The sequence below is a fragment of the Podarcis muralis genome, chromosome 8 (assembly GCF_964188315.1).
Source record: "Podarcis muralis chromosome 8, rPodMur119.hap1.1, whole genome shotgun sequence".
NCBI lineage: Eukaryota > Metazoa > Chordata > Lepidosauria > Squamata > Lacertidae > Podarcis > Podarcis muralis.
The window spans coordinates 36502615-36513188 of NC_135662.1; positions in this window are offsets into that span (position 1 = coordinate 36502615).

Genomic DNA, 10574 nt, shown 5'->3' on the forward strand with positions numbered 1-10574 from the left:
ACTCCATCCCAAGGGAAGTTTATTTCTTTCCACAACTTTAATCATATAATTAAGCACTGCTTCCTCTCTTCCTGTAGCTGCAAAGAGCAATCTGCCGAAAATTGCTTTCAGCTGTATAATATGGGAACAAACCTAGTAGCAGTATTTGCTCTTACTATAGCTGTTCAAAGAGCTCTTTCATAATAAGAAAATAATAATGACAAAAACAACCTGACACATGAAACAAATGTTAGTTCAGGTTCAGATGATTTCAAGCAAAAATAAAAAATTAAAAATTGATATACTCTGGGTATACTCTGACTGCCTTTGTTGTTGTTGTTGTTGTTTCCACTGTATGAAAAGTTGCTTATTGTTTTTGTGTAAATGTTGGATAGGAAAAAGTTCCATAACTTATTAATTCTAGTCAACATTGTATTTTCACTCTTGGACGAGAAGGCTGTTAATTCACCATTGTTCAGAAGCGTCACCAATTGCAAGTGTGATTTGATACGTTATGAGCCTAGGATACATGCAGATAATAACTGTAAAATCAGTAAAGCTAGTTATTTATTATTTCTATTTATTTATGAATTGCTTCTTATGAAGCATCTCAAAGTGATTTCACAACATAATTTTTAAAAATGCATTTATAAAAGCAGTGGCTTGGCTCTAATGCAGCCCTAGAGAAGTGTCCTGTCGGCACAAGGTTGTTCACTTTCCACTTGTGCCTCCCCTAAATCTGTTCTAGGGGTTCCCTTGATACTCTGGAGCAGATTTGAAGAGGGTGCGGGAGGAGCAGGGTGGGGAAAGCAGGAAGCATTGCGTTGATGGGAGCTTATTTAGCGCTGCACTGGATACAAGCCAGTTAAAACAAACATATGAAAACAATTACATATACTGTTGAAACAATTTCAAGTCCAGTGCTGACACCAACTGGGATAAAAAGTTATCCATGTCCTGTGAACAACACAGGGCACTCAACACTGTAGCGACAAGCTGTATGTGACAGTAGCATTTAAGCAATAAAAATGAATGGAACAATGATTCATGATACTTCAAAATATTCACTTTCTTACAGCTGCCTCAATAATATAATTGGTATACTTGCCACATGACTGGGTGCTTGCTGACTCTGGGTATTTCAGATAATTCATAAATCATGTTACACTTACAAGTTCTTTTTAGCTTTCTGTTGGCATACCTTGCCCTGTTCCAATCTCTCTCTCTCTCTCTCTCTCTCTCTCTCTCTCTCTCTCTCTCTCACACACACACACACACACACACACACACACACACACACTGAAATATACTCGGAGCTGAGAGTGGATTTCATGCTCTTTATTCAGCTCATAGTGGTGAGGAGGAATGTAAGTTCCCCCAGAATGTTTGCTTTATATACATTATTTACACAATGGGCCCCACATGATTGGCTAATTCCGGGATTCACCTGTAGGCCAATCAGGTTGCGGATTCACTTCCACCTGGAGCTGGATTGGGTGGCTCCTGTGGACCAATCAGACTGTTGCATTCTGGATCCTATTGTTCTAGGACCAGACTGCTGCATTCTAAATCCTATTGTTCTAGGACCAATCAGACTGCTGCATTTAGGATTCTATTCAACTCAGTACATAGCACACACACACACACACACACACACACACACACACACTGCATTACCATTTTAACCAGTGCTTCTGCCTGACAATCTAGCAGTGCAATTGGTTCCATGTTCTAGCCACCCACCCCACTTCCCAGAAGCCAGGATGGCTGAGCTTCTGCTTTCGGGTTTAACAGCCAGCCATTTGACTTGAGACTGCCTAGTTCAGGTATAGCCAAACTCGGCCCTCCATCTGTTTTGGGACTACAATGCCCATCATCCCTGACCACTGGTCCTGTTAGCTAGGGATGATGGGAGTTGTAGTCCCAAAACAGCTGGAGTTTGGCCATGCCTGGCCTAGATATTTGATCCAGCATGTCATCATGTCAGCACCTTACTTAAAAACAGGATGATACTGCCTTCCTTTTCTGTTATCTACGACTCTTCTGTTTTCTGTGCCTGCCTTTCCTTTAATTCTTTCTTTGGACTGGTTTGTTTGTTTTTTGGCTGCCCTTGTTTCCTTTCCTCTATAACTGGAATTCTTCCTCTTGCGACACTCTATCACAGGCCTTTTCCTTTAAAGTGCATGTTAAAAACCTAACTTTTTTTTTTGTTCTCCTTCCTAAATATGTTGGTTTTATTTTTGTAAATTGGAAACAGAGTTGCCATTGATTGAAGTGCTACTTTCTACAAATCACCCCTTTTAACATTTAAACATTTAATATTTTAATGATTTTGTTTAAAAAGTGCAAACGTAACAAAAAGAAAGAGAGCAAACACACACAAAATGTAAACCATAAAGAGTCACATCCTGGAAGGAGAAAAGTATAAAGATATAGCACAGCTCCAAAGGGATAGCTCATACAAAGATTCCCTTTCCAAAAAACAAAGATATGTAAAGACAAAAGTATTCTCCACCTGTTACCGTAGTTCTTTATGTGCATTATTGCACATAAAGGTTCTAAAACATCTTAGTTGAGCCAAACATTTGCATATACTGGTGACACCAAGTGACTGTGTACCTTACAATTTGTATAAGAAATAAAACCATGCCATACAGCACGGATGTCCAACTTCCAAGAGACTGTGATCTACTCCAAATTTAAAAAAAACTAGTAGTGATCTACCCATTGTATTGACCAAAGTTGTTGAGCTTTTTGGGGGGAGCACTGATCACGATCAGGAATACATGATCGACCAGGATCAACCAGGGATGCCCTGCAATCGACCAGTAGATTACGATCAACCTGTTGAGCATCCCTGCCCTATAGCATAAACAAAAACAGTAATTTTTTACAGTTTTACAGTGGTACCTCGGGTTAAGTACTTAATTTGTTCCGGAGGTCCGTTCTTAACCTGAAACTGTTCTTAACCTGAAGCACCACTTGTGGTGTAGTGGTTAAGAGCGGTAGTCATGTAATCTGGGTAACCGGGTTCGCGTCTCCGCTCCTCCACATGCAGCTGCTGGGTGACCTTGGGCCAGTCACATTTCTTTGAAGTCTCTCAGCCCCACTCACCTCACAGAGTGTTTGTTGTGGGGGAGGAAGGGAAAGGAGATTGTTAGCCGCTTTGAGACTCCTGAAGGGGAGTGAAAGGCGGGATATCAAATCCAAACTCTTCTTCTTCTCTTCTTCTAGCTAATGGGGCCTCCTGCTGCCACCGCGCCGCCGAAGCACAATTTCTGTTCTCATCCTGAAGCAAAGTTCTTAACCCGAGGTACTATTTCTGGGTTAGTGGAGTCTGTAACCTGAAGCGTCTGTAACCTGAAGCATATGTAACCTGAGGTACCACTGTATTTTATCTTTTTACATATTCTTACCTCCTCCTCCTGTCCTTTATCTGAAGAACTTGCTGGATCTGATCCAAGGCCCCTCTAATCCAGAAACCATGTTCTCACAGTGGCCAACCAGATGTTTTAGAGATGCTTAGAAGGAGAACATGAACACAATGGCACTGTCCCACTTGTGATCCCCAACAACTACTATTTGGAAACATGCTGCCTCTGATTCTGGAGCATAGCTGTCAACCGTCCCTTATTTGGTGGCAAACTCCCTTATCCCAGTGCCATGTCCCGCTGCTGTCCCTTATTGATGTCCCTTAAATTTCCTGCGTTTCAAAGGAAGCAGCTCCTCTCTCTCCCTCCCTGCCACCCAGGGAGGCTCCAACTGTGTTGCTTGGCTACCCGCCCCCCCTCCGGCCTCCTCTCACCAGCCTCGGCCCCCGGGAGCCCCTCCCCGCCAGGACTGACGAGCCTTGAGAGGAGAGCGAGGGCAACCATAGAGAAAGCAGTTCAGAGAGAGGAGGAGGAGGTGTGGGCAGGTGTTCCAAGGGCTAACCATAGAGGGGGAAAGCGGAGGAAGGACCGCAAGCGCTTCTTCAATAGATTTGTAGTGGTAGACTAGCATAGATGGTCTGATCTGCGGGTTTCCTTCGGGCACTATTCCCCCCCCCCTTCCCGCCTCGCCTGATGGAACTGAGAGCTGCGGATGGAGCACGAGAGAAAACATACAGAACTGCAGCAGCATCTTCGTAGCTTGGACTTCGTTTTGTGCAAAAAGTGGTTGCTGCTTGTAGTTATTTAATTGCAGTGTTTTATCAGCTGGTGTCTTGAGCAGCAACCTCTGGAATCGAAGGGCTAAAAACCGGCGCTGCTCTCCCAAATTATCTGGTCCCTTTTAACTTCATATTTCAGCTGGTTGACTAAAACCCATTATTTTGGCTGCTGGTCCCTTATTTTTGAGGATGCTGGTCCCTTATTTTCAAATCTGTAAGTTGACAGCTATGTTCTGGAGGTAGCATATAGTCATCATGGCTAGAAGCTTTTGATACACTGTATGCCATGAGTTTGTCTCCCCTTTTGAAACCATCTGATTTGGTTGCCATTGCCACATCTTGTGGTAGCGAATCTCATAGTTTAACTATGCACAGTGTTTGAAGGCATCCCTTTTGTCTTTCCTGAATCTTCTACCATTCCATTTCATGGATGACACTGGATCTTTCATGTCAATACCTAGACTGTCAGTCATCAGGCAGGAGGTGTCTTTGAAATTTTTTGATCCTCTTCTCACCTCTTATTTGGCAATATTCATGTTTGTGAGTGATCCTGTTTGCATTCCTTGGAAATCTGGAGTCAATTCTGCATATTTTTCTGTGCATGAATGATGGCTATTTATGTGAGAAGCCTAACCTAATTGTCTGTGAGCACATTTACTCCGTATGTCATTTTGGGTCTCCAAAAATCTCATTTGATGTTCTAATTAGTTGCTTTCAGAATATGCAGCCGTGATCTTAACAACATTCTAGATTTCACTTGATAACCTGAGTCCAAAGTTTGCTGCTGGCAACAATACCCAGCATCTTTCGGAACAAATGCCTGTAAGGGCTTATCTGACACTTATTGTATTATTGGTCTCTTTTTTCCTTATATTGCTATACAATACAAGTTAAGGAACCATTATGTTTCATTTCTAGGATTAGAAATCAATCCACTAGGTGGAGAACTTGCCTCAAGTATGTATCTAACACTGAAGTATAGCCATATTAATTCAATGAAATTATATTTTTAGTAAGTGAATCTTAGTATGTCAGTCTTTTATCTACTGTATTTTCTTGCAAACAGTTCTTGCAAGTTCCTGGGAAATATTAATTGATTAATTGTGAATTATATGTATATAATAGAAGGCTTAACTGCTGGTGCCTAGGAAAAATTACTGAGTTGTTATTTTTCATTTATCAAGCATAATATTTGGTTTATTTACTGAAGATGTCAGACACCACCCAGCCGACATAAAGCATGTTGGAATCCAACAATATCTAGTTCCCTGTTCCTTTTCTCTGAGCATAAACAGGACTCTGAATCCATATGATTGTGTTTACTGCTATGTGAACTTTCATATGTAACTATAGCGCTGAAAATCACAGTGGAACACTTGCCAAGAAAAGAAATAGTCGCAAATTAGAATATATGTGTAATGAACTTCTTTACTTTGCAAAGATTTTGGCTGGCACCATCATTTTGTGCAAGGATAAATAAAGCCATTGCAAGAGTAAACTCTTAATAGTGTTGTCACTGAATTCATGTGGATACGAACAGCTAAACTGCAGTGAAAACCAGCTGGAAATGAGATAATGGAAGACAAGAAAGTGTTTCCCTTGAGGAATCTTGAATGAAAAAGTCAGTTATAGTGTGGGGGGTTTTTTTTTGGGGGGGGGAGGAAGGCTTCTGGCAATTCTTAGTGTTAAGATAAAGCTCAGGTTGCACTCTCTTGGGAAAGTTTGAGAGGATAGCTATAGATTAAGGGATGTTGTGTAGTATTTGCACATTTTTAACAAGTACATTTTTGCTAAAGATCATCTATAACTAGGGAGTATCATCTACAGCCTATCATCCCTGAATATTTGTCATGTTGGCTGGGGCAGATGGGCACTGTAAGGGCAGCACATTGGCTACACCTAATCTAGAGGCATTAGGGAAAGGAAACCATATTAAGAAGGAAGGAAGCAGGGGCACACAATCTTAAAATTACTTAACACTTAACTACACAATGCATTAATTATGTGGCTTGCTGCAGCAGTATCAGGTGATCTTTAAAAAATTAATCCCTAGCAATAATTAGCAATAATTAAAAGTTTGATTAAAAATGAAACACAAGCAAGGTCATGAAATGGCACAAGGCTTATAGTGAATACTGCCCAGTGATCTTTGGATGAAGGGTGGTATACAAATTTAGACAAACTGCAAATGGCTCCCCACAGCAGCCATGTCACACCCACTTTTGTGGACAGAACACAGTGAGGTGTATTCATAGAAAAATGCAATATTCCTGATAGTGTGGAAAGTGCAGTTGTCCTTATAGCTTATAACAGAACAGCGATTATTGGGTAGTGCTAGGAGCCACATGGGCTCTGACTTCTTCTATGCTTATCTGTCAAAAGCAAACATGAAAGCCCCATTATCAGTGGCTTTCGAGAGCAAGGAAGGTCCATTAATTACCCTGGCACTCCAGCAGATGACATCATCATTTCTGTTTTGGAGGAAAAGGTCCCAGAGGGAGCTGTTCTCGCCCAAGTTCCCCTTCCACTATACTGCTGTCCTGTATGAGTAATACTGCAAGTCAAGGATCTCTTCTACCCTTGCTGAAAGTGGAGATGATTTTGCAGTGAGGAGCATTGCCAGAGACATCAGTTTAGCTGAGCATGTGATGCAAAGTCTCCAGGAGAAGCTCAGGATGTTGACCACCTCTTCCTCAACATGCTCAGGGTTGGATCCCAAAGGGTAATCATCCTTCATACAACATGACCACCAGTCTTCATCCACAGAGCTACTTTACTGAATCAGGGTGCCTGTGTATAGAATTCCAACTGACATATATATATATAGCACAGCAATAGGCTCTGGTATTTTAATACAAATTGTTTGAAGGAACTAGTGAGGAAAAGCAAATCCGAATTACTTCCCCCCTTCTCCATGCATTTTGAAAAGTTTAATTCAAAAGGGGGGGGGGGAATCAAGGAAGTGCGCATTCAGTTTTCAGTTTTGCATTCCACAATGTATCCCAGTGTTGATACAGGTCTGTATCAAGCCACATTGCATAAGGAGAATATATGTGAAAAATAGGCCATGAGAAGGTCTGGAGCAGGGAAAGTAAATGAAGGCTTTATTACATATTGCTAACCTAATGTGGAGTCCACCTAGTATGATGAATGTGGCAATATGACGATTGATCTAGTGATGAAGAGCAATGTCTTTTTAAGAGTGTTCCTATGATGTTGATAAATATGCAGCTTCCAACCAAAGCCTATTCCTTTGATTTATTAACTAATATTAAAATGATTTAAATGAGGAAATGAGGTTAATATAAGCAATCAATCCTGCTGGATTTTCGCTTAATATTTCTGCTTCTCAGGCTGTGTTGGCTTGGAGCTCTTCTTATGACAAAAGCACTTTCTCATACTGAGCAGCCCCCTTTTGCATGCCTAACTCCTACTGGCAGGTATAAACAATGAAAAGTGGAGATGACAAGACATCCCCAGAGACTGTGTGCATTGTCAAACCTGTGGTCACTTGCCGTATGAAAGAAATGCTATGGCTAACAACACCTTTGGCTATGCAGAGCATATCTATGGCAATATGTATATAATGCTAAGAGTAAAAGCAGGGGCTGCCCAGAAGTGAAATAGCCTCTGTTAAGAATAACTAAAATCTTTGTTGGTCATGTGCATCTTACACAAAAAGGGAGCTGTTCCCTCAAGTACAGTGGTACCTCAGGTTCTGCCCATCACTCTCCCACTCTTTAAGGCCGATTTAAAATCCACAAGGGAAGGGAGGGGTTTAAAAATCTCATCTGCTTCTGTAACTGAAATAAAATAAATTATTTCGACATTGAAGTAAGCATGTATATAATGAAGTGAAGGAGTAAGAGCCAGAACTATACTCAGCTAATAAATACTGTATTTTGAGATATATAGTGACCTCAAAGTAGCATTCCAGTTGGTAATATTTTGGCAGAACACAAACAACGTCTGTTTTAAAATCCCATTCATTATGCCTATGGTTTCAAGGAAGATTACTTGCAAAAACAAAAACAAAACCCCTTCCCTTGGGGGCCTAGCAGGAAAGGTGGGGTGTGCTCTTATCTTTCTCACTTGCTGAATGCTTCAGTGAGCTGGTCTAATGCCATTAGGCTGCATAGATCATGTGCATGCCAGACATGAATGCTTCCTTTGTCTTCCTACAGCAGCAAAGCCTGTAAACCTGATAGAACTGCTTTTCATTGCTGAGTACGGTTGCAGTAGCGGAAAGTCACCCTCAATTGAATGTCTTCTGATCTTGCTCTTATTGAGGAATAGTTAATAGAAGCTAAATATAACAACTGTTAAAAAGCGTATTGTGCATGCCGTGGTTAAATTGCTTCACACATCAGGGGAAAGCAGAGATGCACAGAAGCTGTTCTGGCAATCATTGTGTACTTTTTTCTTTTTTTCAAAGAAGGTTGTGTGTATTTGTGCAGAGGGGAGGCAATCAAATGAAAACATATAACTTGTGAAGAGGCAATTGTGATCATGGTGAACAACTCTGGAAATTTTGAATCAAGGGGGTATAGAAATGTATTAAATGAATCAATAGATTAGACGGTTAGATGAGTTTGACCCTGGAACACTTCTAGATAGCAATTTATCCTGGAAGACATTTAAACAACTTCACAACTGCTCCAGGAGAGGCAGATGGCGCTGTAGCTTGAATCCTGCAGCATAAGAAGAAAGGCACAAGCTGCGTGATCCCTGTCTAGTTTGCATGGCTGACATCTACAACATGGAGTGTAGAGTATCCATGCAAGGCAGGAATGGGGAACATGTGGTTATCCAGATGTTGTTGAGCCACAGAACCATAATCTCTGGCCCTGCGGGCTCTGGACTCCACCAGCGTTTGTAAGGTTGCAACTTCCCCATCCTTGCTGTAAGAAATTGCCTCTTCGGTTTCAGCAAAGGGAAATTAGGAACCTTTTGCTTCTTGTCATGATGAAGAGGCAACAGCAGATGAAATGCTTGCAGAGAGATGTTTGCTTCAATTGGATGGATTCCTCCTATCTGCCCCGCCCTGTCCAATTGGTTGCAGAAATCAAAGGTGGCAATATAAAAGCCTGGTCATGTAAGCCCCTCAGTTGTACCTAATCTGGGGTTGTGGGTGGCTGTAGTCAGGGACTGGCTGGGTGAAGAGGAGTGGTGGGAGGCAGCAGCCAGGGAACCCCCAAGGGAACCCCCAGAGGAGGAAGGCTCAGAGCCAGGGGATTGGTGGTGGGACACTGAGGAGAGTTCAGAGGGGGAAGATTGGGAGGAGGGGCTGGATGCTGAAAGGGAAACAAGGTTTACTGAGCAGGAAGAGCTGGTGACAGGGAGCAGACTCAGAGGCTGAAGCAGAGGACTCAGGTTCAGACTCAGAGGCTGAAGCAGAGGAAGGTGGTCAAGAGGCTGCTGAAGAATCCAGGGTGTGTCCCTCTCCTGCTGCGACAAGCTCTCCTCCCCCTGGGCCTCAAGAATGTGCAGAATAATGAGGAGAGCAGAACGGAGGCCCCAAACCTTCCTCATCCATTTCCCCCAAACTTTCAGATAACCCATCTAAGCATTCCTGGCACCTCTGAGCTGAGCTGGACAGGAAGCCTCAGGTGGAGGTCCAGGTGCAGTTCACCCTTGAGCTCCTTAACTGCCACATCTGCCTGAAATGCAGGTCTAGGATGTGATCTTCACTGGGCACCAGTCTTCCACTTTTGTGCCAACAATGCCAGCTACTTATTGTTCTTCTTTCCAAGGGCTGGTGGCACCCCAGGTAGGTCTGACTTCCCCATGCCACCTCTGCACATTCCTCAGTGTGATCCAGGCTATGGCGACATCAGTTCAAGGCCATATGGTTTGTGTTCTCAATCTGTGGCTGTTTGTCTACAGCATTTGCCATGTCTCGGCCAAGTTCGTTTCACAGCCCTGCTGCAGTCTTGCTGGGTGAAAGGTGAGTGATTCTTTTATAAAACTGCTTTTATCTTGTACTGAATGTCAATTGTGTGCTAGGTGTTGGTACACAAACGATTTATATATGAATACTGAGCACACACCCACACTCTAATAGCGCAGAAGCAATTTCTAACTAAACAGAAGCACAAACAGCTAAACAAGCATTGCAATGTGAACTGGCAAACTTGCCTTTCCCCCCGAAAAACAAGCTTGAATGTGAGTTGTTCTCTGGAGTGTGCTTATGGGGGAGGAATAATCCTCCAAAAATAAAAATAGAAACCTCTGGCACCACTGCACACTTAAAAAACTACCGTAATTCCCAGTTATGTGCACAATTGTGCATATAGGGATTAAGAAGTGGTTGACAATCTGGCTACAAGTTTATTTAAACTTGCTTCTGCCTCCTAGTCTCTACTGAAAACTTTGTTGGTGTGGGGCACAGAATACATTGGAGGCTGTAGGGCAAGGATAGGAAAACTGTGGTCATCCATATGCT